Source organism: Carettochelys insculpta, chromosome 24 (assembly GCF_033958435.1).
Source record: "Carettochelys insculpta isolate YL-2023 chromosome 24, ASM3395843v1, whole genome shotgun sequence".
Lineage (NCBI taxonomy): Eukaryota > Metazoa > Chordata > Testudines > Carettochelyidae > Carettochelys > Carettochelys insculpta.
The window spans coordinates 1,573,541-1,589,212 of record NC_134160.1 but is presented as its reverse complement, the minus strand read 5'-3'; positions in this window follow the sequence as shown (position 1 = coordinate 1,589,212).

Below are 15,672 nucleotides of genomic sequence, written 5' to 3'. Positions count from 1 at the left end.
CCTCCTCAGGCTGGGAGTTTATTCCCAGCTCCACCTTGCTCCCTGCCTTGCCCCATCCACCCATTAAACCCACTCAGCCTTTGCAGCTGTTCAAATGGCTAGTAATTTTCAGTAATGCCCTTGGATTAAGGGCTTTAGTCTAATTTACTATGCCTGGAACAGCACAGCGTGACACAGCCAGTTGCTGCTGAAGACTGAAACCTGGCTCTGCTGTCAGCAAAGAAGTGGCTGGGCTGCCCAGGCTAGATACCGCTGGAGCTAATGCAACTTCCTGCCTCAGAGTTCTGCTTCCTGCAAGGGTAACAGTAACTTAAATGTCTTACAGGCACGGTGGTATCACAAGCCCCCCGGGCTGGGCCTCTAAAGGCTGGGGGATGGTGCTGGAAGAGGGTTATGATACAAAAGTACCCTGCAAGGAACTTAAGTGCCGGGTACAGTTGCGGGGCGCAAGGCAGGGGGTGGGGAGTGTCGGCATGTGAGGGGCTCAGCGAAGGGGTGGGGGTGCAGGAGTGTGGGAAGCTCAGGGCTGGGGCACCAGGGGCACAGGAGTCTGAGCTGGGGGTTCAGGGCAGGGGTCTGGGATTGGTGAAGCGGGGATGCAGGGAGGCCACCCCAAGAGTTGTACCAGGGCACTTGCTCTTCTCATTCCTGTCCGTCAAGGGGGGAGAGAGCTGTGCCAGCTCACCTGCCTCTGCCCTCCGCGTTGGTGGGCAGCGCAGCAGACTGCCCTGCCCCCTCGCTCCCTGACAGGGATACGGAGAAGAGCAAGCAATGCATCTGGGGGTGGGGCAAGCTTCAAACCCCCACCACACACACGCATACACCCTCACTCAATGGCCGTTGGGGAGCAGAAAGCCCAGGGCTGGGTCAGTCCCAGAAGCAGTGCGGGGGGGAGTGACCCCAGCTGGCCTCTTTCCTGTGCATGGTGCAGCACCCTGGAAGAGCCAGCTGGGAGTGTATCCAGCTGCCACCCACAGTGGAGCACCCCAGCTGGCTGGCTGCTTCCTACCAGGGTGGCACCCCAGGGCATGCACTGGCACCTCCTGTGCACGAGGAAGCACCTTTCCTCACCCCTCCCCACCAGAGGCTGCAGTGCTGGGGGCTGTGGTGCAGAGGCAGGGAGCTGAGCAGCTGGGGGGGACAGTCAGAAGTGTTATGAACAATGTCCTAGGACAGGTGATGCAGTGCTAACCTAGACACAGCCCCTGCTGCCATTAGTGCAGAGCTTGGACTCTGCTGCTTCAGGAGGCCCCAGGGCTGCAGGGCACAAGAGCACAGTCCAGGCACAAATGATCCCCAAGGATCTGGTGCCCTGGGAAGGAAGGGCCGTGCCCTGGGGAAGTATGGTGAGCACCTGGGTCCACTGGATGCCACACACGCCTGGACCAGGGAGGGAGCTAAGAGGCAGGTGGGCAGCACTGTACCAGCCTGAGGGGAGTGAGGGTGGCATTGTGGTGAGTCACTGGGGCAGTTCACAAGGACTCTGCCTGGATCAGGTGGCCTAGGAGGGTTTGTTTTAGGTGTCAGAATCTCTCGGGGCAGGGGGGGGGAAGCGACTGAGGACTAAGCCCTCCAAAGGTCCTGGGAGCCTTCTAGTAGTGGGACCTCTTAGTAAACAGGAAAGAAATTGCATGTGACTATCTCAAATTCTCCTTAAACACCAAGTGAGCTCGTTGACCAGCTCTGCTATCTCCCCAACCCCTCTCCCGCTCTGCTTAGCTGGAAGAGGCTGAGCTGTCTGTGGAGCAGCAGAGACACCCAGTGCCTGACTAGGGGCATCACTAGTTCCCAGAGGCCGGCTGTCCTCCCAGGCACCCATTTCAGCTTCCACCACTGTGAATTTAAACTCGGGCATCCAGGTCATGGCTCTGCCCCGCCTGGCACCTTGTGAATCATTTGCACCAGAGCAGAAGGCATGCAAGTGGCATGCACCAGGCTGAGCGAGTGGAGAATTCTCAACCGGTGTGTTAATCCCCTTTTGCACAGGGACAAACTGCTAACCAGCCACGGAGGGTCACAGATAAGACAGTTTCCACTTTCCCCATCTGTTCATTTGCTTGTGTTCCCCTTTCTAAAAGCTCCATAAAAAGCAGCTTCCTGGACAAAGCAAGAGCTTTGGCAGTGTGAGGCTCTTAGCCCCAAAATCAGCGTGAGGCAGCTGGTGACTGGGCAGGTGGGAGAACAGACCATAGGAGCTGTTGTGCTGAGGGCTGGCAATGGGAGAGGGGAGCTCTGTTTTGCATCCAGTCAGGAGCAGGTGCTTTGGCACAGCCGTGCTTAGGCCTGTGAGAACAAAGCACTTCCCACCCTATACGGGGTTCTCCAGGGCCTGTCTCTGTTGGTCAGAGCAGTCTGTGTTCGTCAGCTCTCCTGGTCCTTGTCTTCCCTTCAAGACTGTTGGCTGAGTGTGGGTCCAATCAAAGCTATCGCCGCAGCCCCCTTGTGTCTCATGTCCTGGGGCAAACGTGTCGACAGTTACGCTGCGCACAGCAGGGGTCTTATCGTTCCCCTTTGAGGCCCTTTGCGTCAGGCCACCCTGCCTCCTAGGAGAGAGAGCGCCACTCAGTAGAGGTGCACGCCCTCGTCCTGCTGTCAGCTCAGACGTAGCCTCTCACTCTGCGGGATCTTTTCCAAGTCACAGAGCTTTACACAGTACAGCTGACCTAAGCTCTGTTAACAATCACCGAAACGGAATATGCCCACAGAGCCCATACAGCCCTCACCACTCCCGGTAAGACAGGACGCTTCTTGAGGGCCAGTCAGGATCAGGCCCATCTGGGGGGCAGCAGGTTCTAGGAGCTGTCCTGGAGCGGGTTCTCAAAAAAAAAAAAAAATTCCCTTTTGGGCCTCAGTTAATACAGTGAAACATCCGTCCTGCTTAGCTAGACTGTAGTCAAGTGTATTACTGACCAGTCCTAACACTGCGAAACAATATTAACCAATCCTACCCCAACCCCTTAACTGATCTACACTGAGCAAAGCTAATGATCCAGCAGACAAACAATTAAAAACCAGACAGCTAATACAGCTAAACAATAGGACCACAATAACAGAACTGCAGACGAATGAGGACTTCACAATTCCAACTATTGATAAGTAGTTTCATGCCAGATGAAATGTTGTCAAACTGGTTTCTGCAACTATGAGAAGCTCTGTCTTTGGTGGTGACACTGGGACCATCAGGACAGGGTCTCCTGAACACACTATTTTAATGCAACTTAGAGGGGATGAGAGGAGAGGGTGGGACTTCCTGCTTCTCAGCTAATGACTCTAGCTGCAGATAAGGCCTTTTTCTGTTGCCACATTTGAAGGCCTCATCTCTACATGTTCCACCACACAAAGTCACAGCTAACACCCAGTTACTTTGGTGTTCTGGAGGCTTCCCCAAGACCGGCTATGCCGGTGCCAACCCGCAGTAAGACCGAAGAGGAATTGGGGTGCACCAAGCAGAGGGTTGGAGACCGTTGCACATCCCAAGTTGGGCCCTGCCAGCAACGGCAAATGGGGTTTTCTGGAGTGAGATCGGGCCTCTGGATTGTAACAATGGACCTTACATGGCTCCAGAACTGGGGCTAAACCAGCCCTGATGCCCAGATGAGCCTTACCTGGGCAGAATCCCAGGACTCCAGCACAAGAAGCCCTGGCAGGAAGCTGCAAAGGGGAGTTTTGGCTGAGAGAGGAGCTCAGCCTGCCATGAGCAGGAGGCCCAGCAGTCAGAGCTGCACTTTTGGGCTACGTCTACACATGCACCCAACTTCGAAATAGCTTATTTCGATGTTGCGACATCGAAATAGGCTATTTCGATGAATAACGTCTACACGTCCTTCAGGGCTGGCAACGTCGATGTTCAACTTCGACGTTGCTCAGCCCAACATCGAAATAGGCACAGCGAGGGAACGTCTACACGCCAAAGTAGCACACATCGAAATAAGGGAGCCAGGCACAGCTGCAGACAGGGTCACGGGGCGGACTCAAAAGCAAGTCGCTCCCTTAAAGGGCCCCTCCCAGACACACTTTCATTAAACTGTGCAAGATACACAGAGCCAACAACTAGTTGCAGACCCTGTATATGCAGCAGGGACCCCCAGCTGCAGCAGCAGCAGCCAGAAGCCCTGGGCTAAGGGCTGCTGCCCACGGTGACCACAGAGCCCCGCAAGGGCTGGAGAGAGAGTATCTCTCAACCCCCCAGCTGATGGCCGCCATGGAGGACCCCGCTATTTCGATGTTGCGGGACGCAGATCGTCTACACGTCCCTACTTCGATGTTGAACGTCGAAGTAGGGCGCTATTCCCATCCCCTCATGGGGTTAGCGACTTCGACGTCTCGCCGCCTAACGTCGATTTCAACTTCGAAATAGCGCCCAACACGTGTAGACGTGACGGGCGCTATTTCGAAGTTACTGCCGCTACTTCGAAGTAGCGTGCACGTGTAGACGCAGCCTTGGAGGCCTGGGGATATGTTTGTGGGGCCCCTTAGCCCAGTAAAACCCATGTGTGTTACCTGGCTCTGCCCCCATGTGCGGGAGGGAGAAGCAGCCACACGCACTGCTGTCCCCTCCACTGGGCTGGAGCACATCAGCAGTGGGGAAGCTCAATTCCTGTGCTGCCCTCATCTGCAGGCTCAGTCCCCTGGGCTCAGAATAGCAGCCTAAGAGAGCAGTGGGAGGAGGTGCCTGCAGGACAGTTTAGTGCCCTATGGGCCATGCTGAGCCACTTGCTCCCCCCCACCACCAAGGGGAGCTGCCCTGGGTAAACATCCTTAGCCCCTTCCTGCCACCTAATTCCCACCCAGACCCCCACTTCTTCCAGCCACGAGCACCGTCATGCACCTTAACTCCCTCCTGCACTCAACCCCTGTGGGCCCCCCAGAACAATGGGGGAACTGCAGCTGGCAAGGGATGTGAAGGGTAACAAGAAGGCTTTTTACAGGCGTGCGAACAATAAACAGGTTATCAGAGAAGGTGTGGGGCTGTTACTGGATGAGGGAGGTAACCTAGTGACAGATGATGCAGGAAAAGCTGACGTACTCAGTGCTTTTTTTGCCTTAGTCTTCATGGACAAAGGCAACTCCCACGTGACTATCCTAGACGATGCAGTATGGGAAGGTGGAGGGCAGCCATCTGTGGGGGAGGAACAAGTTCTGAGCTATCTAGAAAAACTAGATGTTCACAAGTCGATGGGTCTGGATTTAATGCACCCAAGGGTAGTTTGGGAATTGGCAGAGGTCATTGCTGAACCTTTGGCCATTATCCTTGAAGGCTCTTGGAGATCAGGAGAGATCCTGGATAACTGGAAAAAGGCAAATGTAGTGCCCATCTTTAAAAAAGGAAAGGACGACAATCCAGGGAACTATAGACCCATCAGCCTTACCTCAATCACTGGGAAAATAATGGAGGGAATCCTCAAGGAATCCATTTTGGAGCACTTGGAAGAGGGGAAAGTGATCAAAAATGGCCAACATGTATTCACCAAGGGCAAGTCCTGCCTGACCAATCTGATTGGCTTCTATGACGAGGTAACAAGCTCTGTGGACATGGGGAAGTCAGTAGATGTGATATACCTTGACTTCAGCAAGGCTTTTGATATGGTCTCCCACAACATTCTTGTTGATAAGTTAAGGAAATATGGATTGGAGCTTTGGACTATACGATGGATAGAAAGCTGGCTTGATGGTCGGGCCCAATGGGTAGCGGTCAATGGCTCAATATCTGGATGGTGGTCGGTTTCAAGCGGAGTGCCGCAAGGCTCGGTTCTGGGGCTGGTGGTGTTCAACATCTTTATTAATGACCTGGATGAGGGACTGGGTTGCACCCTCAGCAAGTTTGCGGATGACACAAAACTAGGGGGAGAGGTAGATACGTTGGAGGGTAGAGAGAGAATCCAGAGTGACCTGGATAAATTGGAGGACTGGGCCAAAAGAAATCTGATGCTGTTCAACAAGAAGTGTAGAGTCCTGCACCTGGGGCAGAAGAATCCCAAGCATTGTTACAAGCTAGGGACCGACTGGTTCAGTAGCAGTACAATGGAAAGGGACCTAGGGGTTATGGTGGATGAAAGGCTGGATATGAGTAACTAGTGTGCCCTTGTAGCCAAGAAGACTAACGGCATACTAGGGTGCATTAGGAGGAGCATTTTGAGCAGATCTAGAGAAGTAGTTATTCCCCTCTATTCAGCACTGGTGAGACCACATCTTGAATATTGTGTCCAGTTTTGGGCCCCCCCAGTATAAAAAGGATGTGGATTTGCTAGAGCAGGTTCAGTGGAGGGCAACAAAAATGATTAAGGGGCTGGAGCACAAGACCTATGAGGATAGGCTGAGGGATCTGGGCTTGTTTAGTTTACAGAAGAGAAGACTTAGAGGTGATTTAATAGCAGCCTTCAACTTCCTGAAGGGGAGCTCTAAAAATGAGGGTGAGAAATTGTTCTCAGTGGTGTCAGATGGCAGAACAAGGAGTGATGGTCTGAAGTTGAAGAGGGAGAGGTGTAGGTTAGATATTAGGAAAAACTACTTCACCAGGTGGGTGGTGAAGTACTGGAATGCGTTGCCTAGAGAGGTGGTGGATTCTCCATCCCTTGAGGTTTTCAAGTCCCGGCTGGACAAGGTCCTGGCTGGGATGACTTAGTGGGGGTTGATCCTGCTTGAAGCAGGGGGCTGGACTAGATGACCTCCCGAGGTCCCTTCCAGCCCTGTGATTCTGTGAACAGCCTCCTGCACGCCAGCGTCTCAGTCCGGCCTCACTGCAAAGGACACACCCTGAGTTGGAGCCAGTTGCCCCTCCTACACTCACCCCCACCTCAACCCACAGCCCCCTCCCTCGTTCTGAACCCCTTATTTTTGGCCCCATCCTGGAGTCTAGAGAGCCCCACAAAATCTAATAGCCCTGGGCCCCCAAAAGAGTAAATCCAGTCCTAATAGCAGTTAACTCTGTTACAAGAACCCTTCTACTGACTTCTTTTTATAGACTCTTCCCTGCTAACCAGTCTCCAGGCACTTGAACATGCTTCGGTGGTGACTCAGCAGCTGCTTCACACATGTGATTTCCACACACTTCAAGGACAGATCAGTGTGCAGGGCAGCTGCAGAATCAGGCCCATTTACAAACTAATGTAGTAATTCCCCCATTGAAATACAGCCATCGGTGGGCTGGAAAGTAGCTGCTTTTTTACAGCTCAGAATAATGGCCCATGAACTCCTCTGTCCAATGAACCTGAGGAGAGAATTCAGATGGATAATGTATTTACCTGAACAGGAGTGTGGACAGGCCATGAAAGGGTTGGTTACTAACTGGAAGCTATTGGGTTTTTATATGAAGGGCGCAAAAGTGACACAGTTCAAAGCGGAGGTTTCCTTTTCTGCACACCCTTGATCAAGAGTGGGAGCACCTGGAAATGTGTAAAATGTGTATTACCTGAACAGCAGCTGTGAGGTGGAATTAACTAGGCATCAGGCTAGCAGCAATGGATTGTCCAGTGTGTATCTTTTTCCACCTCCATGTAGAAGTCACGAACCTGATCAGAAAACTTTGTGCAAATTGCAACACCTTGTAGAGTCCACTAGGTGGAAGGCTGTGCTCAGACATCAGCTTATTGGAAACCTGGTAGCAGGAACTTAAGGTGTTTGTGCTTCTCAAAGGGCCAGTGTAGCTAGGTCCACCCGTCCCATCACTTCTCACTGGGGAGTCAAATCGTTGCCCTTTGCATCAGGAGGGATCTGTAGAAGGTTTGCCAGGTCTGACCCTGAAGTCATCTCTGATAGATGGTCACTGAGCTGTGCTTGGTGTTTTGGTCATGACTAAATTTATCATCTCCTGCTTGCTGGTAGCTGTCTCTCGTCACTTTCCTGTCCTGCCCCACACATTGAAATGAACACCCTGCTGCTCTGGTGCATCTACAGAGCAATATTTCATGACTGCCATTTTGTGCATCACCCCAAAGCCTCAAAGTTCGGAGAGCATAAAGCAATGGAAACAACTACAAGCACAGTGGGGAGCTCTTTCGGTTCAGATTATCTCAAAGTTTGATCAGCACTGGATTCATTTATTATCACCCAGTGTTTAAGTTCTCAGGCCTTTGGGGCACCCTGACACTTTGCAAGTGACATCTGACAACAGCCAGGCTTTCATCGACTCACTGTACAGCAGGGAAATGCTCTTGGGGTCCTGTTGTCTTCTGACATTGCTGGAAACTAGGAGTCTGTTCAGAGCACTTGGGGTGGGCAGGCCTGATGCTCTGCTCAGTAGCCACTGGGTGCAAGCATGTTGCAGATGTGGCACAAAGAATCCAACAGCAGCTCTGTGATGACATATCTGGTTCTAGTTTAGGGGCTGCTGAATGTGCCTGCTAGTAAAGGCCCCCTGGCCAGGCACCAGCTGAGAACAGCTGAAGCACAGTGGATACTGCACCTCTGTGCCAGCTGCGGATTCCCCCACCACATGGGACTCCCCCACCAGAAATCTGTCTAGAGATGGAGAAGGGAAGAAAGAATCTGGCCCGGCAGAGGGGGAGCCCAGCTCTGTGGAAGGGTGCTGTGTGATCCCACTCAGTGTCTCTGCTGTCTACCACTGGGGCCATGGGTGACGATAAAGATGTTGCCGCCTGACAAACCCTAGGAATTAGCAAAGCCACACAGAATTGGGTCTGATTAGCATCTACTCTGCCTGCAGCATGAGAAGACAGGCGGTGGGTGTGTGGTGACTGCATGCCAGCGCTGGGCACTGGTGTGCTGACACAGACTGAGTCAGGTCAGATAATGCTGCCTGCCCCACCTAGGTCTGCCTCTGACAACAGGATGTGGCAGGGAGGACCTGGTTACCGTATTTCACTTCTCTTCCCCGGAGATGCACATCTGGTTTTTGGGAGGCTCTGGGCTCAGGGGGCAGCCGTAACGCAACATTCCACCTGCAGTTGTCTGCTTAGCTCAGTGGCCGCTGATGCCGACAAGCGTTGTGCTGAGAAGGAATCGAGACTTTTTGAACCTCCAGCACAGCTCTGCGCCAGGGGAAGGCGTTTGGGGTTGACAGGGAGGCATTCCCTCCATAAGTGGAGTTTCAGTAGGAGACTTCAGCACTGCAGGGATGTTTGGGGGGATTCACATTCTCTAGCTAGCTGTCCCATGTACATCAGTGTTGGCCAGGAACTGGCTGCCCCTCAGCTTCTGATGGAATTTGGAAGATGTTTTTCCTCCTGGTGCCAGCTGACACCAAGTGGGACAGCAAGCAGACACATCTTTTTCCATGTGCATCGCAGGACGTGACGGCTCCACTGATTGGTGCTTGGTGGTGTGCCTGTCCTGCCTCTAGTAACTCGCTCCCACTGAACTCCTGCTACTCTTCTGCTTCTCTTTGCTGCCACAACAGCCCTTAGGCGTGAGAGAGCCTCCCTGCTGCTATTAGCCACCCAGTCTGCTGATACTGCCCCGTTTGAATGTTCCAACCAGTGCACTTCTGTCCAAATGACTGTGTTGGGTGTTACCTTCACTGCATTTGTTTTTAGCAATGTGCACAAGCGAGTGACAGCCTTTATGGCCTCCCAGGACCAGTCTGAGCTCCAGCATAGCACAGATCATGACTCCTGCAATGGAGGAATTTACTCGTCCATTCTGTTTAAAACAAAACAAGCTGTCTTGTAGCACCTTAAAGACTAACTATTAGGTAATGAGCTTTCATGGGTAAGACCCACAAAAGCTCATGACCTAATAAATAAAATTGTTCGTCTTCAGGGTGCTACAGGACTGCCTTTTTTGTGATGCTATAGACTAACCCAGCTACCCGTGAGATGATTGTCCCTCTTAAGTGATATTACCCAGCCCTGGTATGAGAACAGGGATGAGGTCTAAGCCATGAAGAAAACCTGCCCCACACAGGACATTCTAAGGTATAGGTGTCTTTGCATTTCCCAGCTCGGTTGCACATTTACTGCTTCCCTCGTTATGCTGTCACTCATGAATCAAGCATTAGGTGACAGGGCCCAGGAAGAGGGGAAAGAATCTGTCACAAATTACCAGAGAAAGCATGTCTTGGTGACTCACCCACCAGAGTTCCTGCTCTCCGGGCTGGAAACCTAACCAAGCAAACCACAAGGCAAGCAGCATAGGGCTGAGTGTTTGTTTGCTTAGACAAAATTCTACATACACTTCAGGTACTTGGCGCATGTTTCTAGACACCCCAGAAACATGTCTGCCAGTGAGTAACTCGGTGAGAGACAATGCTCTTTTTTCCACTCCCTCTGCACTCAGTGTACACACCTGGAGCAGTGTCTCCTTCTCCGTCCCTGCAGCACTTACTCATGCAAACCGTCCTATTCCAGGCAGGGTGTATGTGCGGCTCAGGAGCTCTGCAGAACACTTTGCCCACTATCTGCCCCTCTGAGCAGAGCGGCCTCCTACCTCCCCAGTGAGTGACAGGGCAGGTGACTTGTCTCCACAACGCGAGAGCTTTCTCCTAGGGCCTGCTGGTTGACAGGCCCATAAAGAAAATCCAATCATCTTGGGGCAAAAGTCCTCTGAGGGCCTATATTGACAGAGGCAGCAACACTCATCCATGATTATCTCCTTTCGTCAATTATTTCAGGTGTGCTGCATATTCTTTTTCCCAAAACTCAGTTTCCACTTCCTCCAGTTACACTGAGTGGCTCAAAATATTGTGTGATTTATTAGAAGATCTTGTTTAAACAATCTACTATTTGTTCACATGCTCAAAACTGCTGCTCTAAACAACAGGGTCTGACTGATCCTAGGGTTTATATTCTGCATCCCTGTTAGCCTTCAACAACAGCCTGCAATTCTAAGGATTAAAAAGACCTATGAGGTGATGGCTTGATTCTGCCAAGCAAGTGCAGTTGAAACAGCGAGTATAACTGAAAGCACTGTGGATCTGAGGCAGTAAATCAGCACTTTTGCACTGGTCATTCACAGGCCCCAAGTCTGCTATGCTGTGTTGTGCATCTAAGGTTTTGCATAACCAGCAAAAATAACTGGTGTTGCTACAGTAGAATAAGCTCTTCCATTAGAGCTAGTCTGCCCTAGCTTCCGATATGAATAATAGTGACTTCATGCTGAAATAAAACCACCACTTCGTAAGAGTACTAGATGAGGCCTTCCTGGGAAAGGTGTTACTCAGTGCTTGTGGAGAGCATAATCTATCGTGTTATTGCCAGAGGTGAACTAGGGAAGAAACGTGTGGCTAGCTACTGCAGCCTTTCAGAGTAGAGTCGTCTTAATAAACTGTGGTTTGGTGTCTTGCTACTTAGTTCCCTTCCCCTCCCATCTCTCACAGGAAGCTGCTGATCAGGAAAGGCCTGTACATGTGATGTCGGCAGTGGGGATTTCCCTACATCCTTTCTTGTGTATGTAAATATGCAAAGATGGGAACTAGAAGCCAGGCCTGATTAACATGCAACTGTCCTGGATGCAATTTACTCAAAGACAAGAGGCTAGAGGTGTGCACACAGCCTGAAAGAAGATGGGAGAGTGCCCTGCTGTGGCACAGAGGCAATGTGCATTCTGCCTCACCAACATGCAAGGACTGACTGCAAACAGTCCAGGACAGGGACAGGAAGTTGAGAACTCTTTTAGCTTGTTCCTCAACCAACACACAGGTGTGCATACATGCAGCCCCCACGGTTCTGCCTGAGTCATGAGCTTCAGCTCTGCTGAATGAAACTACTAACAATGGCTGTCCTCTAGGAATCTCACTTCCTAACACCATACATCTTAACGTGAGAAGCTTCTGTATGGGAGCAAAAACACAAACGTGAATTCTGCATCAGGGACAAATACTGTTATGCAATCCAGATTTCATCCATTTCCTTACAGTCTAACCTGAGTTCCAACCTTGCCTCCCCTGGTGACATTAGGGGCTCCTGCTTTTTTTCAGGTTCAGGACATTTTAGATGAAAGGTACTTAGAGCTGGATGTCCTGTCTGCGGTTCCTTATCCCTGTGCTTGGGAGGCCACTCATAGGCCTCCAGTCAGGTCATTCAGATCCCCACTGTGTCCTGAGCTCTCTGATTACACACAGCTGAATGAAGTTGTGCTAGTTCACATGCTCCTGCTGAAATACTGACCTTTTTTTCAATGACTTCCTATTCATTTCACGATTGGCTTCAGTCTTAAAACCGTCCAAGCCCAACCAGCCAAGAAGCTCATGGACTCTTATCCTTCTCCCCTCTTAGTGTCCTCTGCACAATCTCAGCATTGTGGATCAAGAGCTTTCTTTCTTGCAGCTCATGCCCTGTGGAGGAGGCTTGTGGCCTCCTCATGATTCATGACCTGTCCATCTTGTTCCAAATTTCACAAAAGAAAAAGCTTTGCCCTCTTTTCTCTCTCCCTCAGTTTATCATCTAACTCTGGGAAGTGTCTGAAAAACAAATACTTGCAAGAAACAATGACCACAAAAAAAATGATACTCTCTGGGCTTGTTCTCCTTTTCTGTTTGCCAGCAGGGGGTGCTATCTGATCAGCTTCCTTAAGATAGTCTGACCCAGCACCAGATCTATGCAATAAGCATTAGTTTACCTACTACAGTAAACTATTGCATCCTGTAGTCAAACAACGGTAATTCTCAATTAACTGGCATTCCATCCTGCCCCAGCCATCCCCTTCTTACTCTGTGGCTCCTCTGCTCTCCTGCCCAGTGCCTGCTGCGCAAAGCAGCTCTCAAGTGGCACAGCCACGCCCAAGCCCTCCAAGCGGCTCCCCGCCAACAAGGTAATGGAGCAGTGGTTCAGCATAAGCCAGCGCTTGGGGCAGGGACAGCTTAACTTTATTTGGCATATTTAAATATCTGGCAACCTCCCTGTCCCAGGGCTGCTGGATATGAAAGAGTTTACTATACCAGGAGGAGAGGAAGTGGACTTTTTAATGTTATTTTGCTCTTTTTATATACATAAAGAAGGTCTGAAAAAGTATGCCCTTTCTATTTTGAGAAGTGCCTGGCAAACTTTTGTGTATCAAAGAGTAATAATGTGCTCTAATTTGCAAACTGGAAGGCTTGTAGCCCTTCTAAAAATTTACTTCCCTAAGTCGTTTAAACTCAGAATGTTATCAACTGGCCACGTGTCTGAGAATTACCAGAGAAAAGGGCTTTCTCAACTGTAGCCCTTTATTTAAAGTGAATTTTGTAATATGGATTAAACTATTGTGAGTACTAAAATCATTGGCTACACAGCCCTACCAAATTCCCCTACTATATTGTCAGCAATGGCTTTTGCTATTTCTAGCCACACCTAACACAAAAGCAGCCAGAAAAAAATAGTAAGGGCATCCAGATAGCAAAATCCAGAGCAAAGGCTGTCCTTACGGGACACCAGGAAGAAGTTACTCTGGCTAACAAATAACTTGTTGAGGCAAATCTTCCTTATTGTAAATTGATTTGCATAAAAACCAGGTGCTCTCAGAAAAAAACTCCACTGTGCTTATTCAGCAAATAAGCACCTTAGCAAGATTATGAAAAAAGAACAAAGCTGTAAAAAAGGAAAATATCAAGTAAATATATTGACTCTTTCTTAAACAAAATTCACACTTCCTCCCTTCTTTCCACCCTCCAAAAATCACACTTATATACAGAACAACAAGAAGTCCTGTGACACCTTATAAACTAACAGATATTTTGGAGCATAAACTTTTGTGGGCAAAGACCCACTTCATCAGATGCATCTGATGAAGCAGGTCTTTGCCCATGAAAGCTTATGCTCCAAAATATCTGTTAGTCTATAAGGTGCCACAGGACTTCTTGTTGTTCTCTAAGATACAGACTAATGCAGCTCCCTCTCTGATATATGTACAGCTACACATCAAATACACAAAATCAACTAATTCCTAATACAAGTTTTAAAATGTAACGAATCTACAGAGTACAGTGCACTTGTTTTGCAATGCATTGGCTTTTTATTGTTGCTAAAATGGAATTTTATGAGCTATCATGATGGCGATAGACCATGAAATGGCCTCCTTTCTTCTTTTGCTCTCATTTCTAAATGAACGTGTGGAACTAAAGCATCTACTCTGGGATGTCTTCCGTCATGATTGCGGTTTTCAACAGGTGGCTGTATGGTACTCTAAAAGTAACAGCATCAGCTCAGCAGGCTATATTCAAGTCAGTGGCTTCCAGAACCTGTGCCATATTACATAAATGTGAAAACTTGGAAGAGACTCAAGAGTCTGAGACTAACAGCATAGTAGTAGTAGGTAGTCTGTCATGTCCGACGATGACGTCTTGAGTTTGCACGGGCTCATTGGTTGTGGACTCGCATGTGGGAACAGCATAACAACTACATAAATATGCAGACTAAAGGGGAAAAGGGTCTGGAAAGGAGAGGCAGCACAGAAATGTAAATGTACTTGAGCTATCTCAAATATGAACACAACAAAGCCATGTTAGCGGGAATGCTCAAATACCCTGAAGTAATGATGGCTGAAGTGCAGATGAAGAATGAGGAATACATGATGGCGCCCAAGAAAGTCTAATGTGGACATAGCAGGATAAATCCCAACACAACGGATGTATCAGTGTCACTTCAGGATTTCAATCTACCCAGCTTGCTGGAAAAAGAACCCTGGAGGATCACACCTCACCAGAAAGCTGTCTCTGATTGGAAAATGTTGCTGCCTCTTTTCCATAAACATGGTAGCCTAAAGTGAGGTACCTGACCTAGTCAGCTCCTTTTAAGGCCTGGAGTCCCGCAGCCCTTGCTCACTTTAGTTCCTGGGATTTCCTGTGTTACCAAAACAAAGTACTCAAAAATTACAAGACTCACTTGATATTCGCAGGATTGGCACACATCCCACTTAATTTACTTCTTCCACTGGTCCTTATGACAGGTAACCCTCCCACCCCCTTTTGTACTCCTTCCTTCACCCCTGCCCCCTTGCTATATAAACCCTGGATTCTTATTATTGACTCCAATCTGAAGTGGGTCTTACCCATGAAAGCTCATTACCTAATAAATCAATTTGTTAGATTTCAAAGTGCTACAGGAATGCTTGTTTTTTGTGACACTACAGACTCACATGGCTACCCCTCTGAGGCTGGGTCTTCACTCGCTAAGGCAGATCAAATGCTTAGGTCAATGTCGACCCCGAAACTCCTTGGGAGCCACAAGGATTAAGAAATGCCAACGGGAGGAGTGCTCCCAGCGGCATTCTGCAGTGAGGACCGGGACAAAGATCAATGGCTGCAAAATCGACTTTTGGTTTGCAATTAGTGTCCCTAAAATTGCGTAGCAGCCAGCGATACTAAAAATAAGTGTAGACCCAGCCTGAGACTATTAAACTCCAGTAACTTTCCAAAGTACTAATGCTAGGGATTGGTATGACTTGGCCTGCTGCTGTCAGAGCTTTTGAAGTGCACATGGGTCACATTTCCATGCTGTCCTTTGAAGTCAACCATCCCCCACCCCCCCATATAAATGCAGCTTGCAGCAGTTCACATCTCCCAAAGGCAGGGGGTTTTAAGATACAGCCCAAATAGTGGGAGATATAAACTAGGGCAACCCTCACAACAAGGAGTAACGCATGACCTGATTGGGGGGAAAACAGGGCTTGTGAGTGACTGGGCCAAGGCCATCCCACTTCATGGGAGTGCTGGAACAGTTTGTACAGTAGGGTGCTGAGAGCCAGGCCCACTGCTGGGGTAGGGGGCAATTGTCCCCCAACCCCTTTAAATTGCCATGGCAG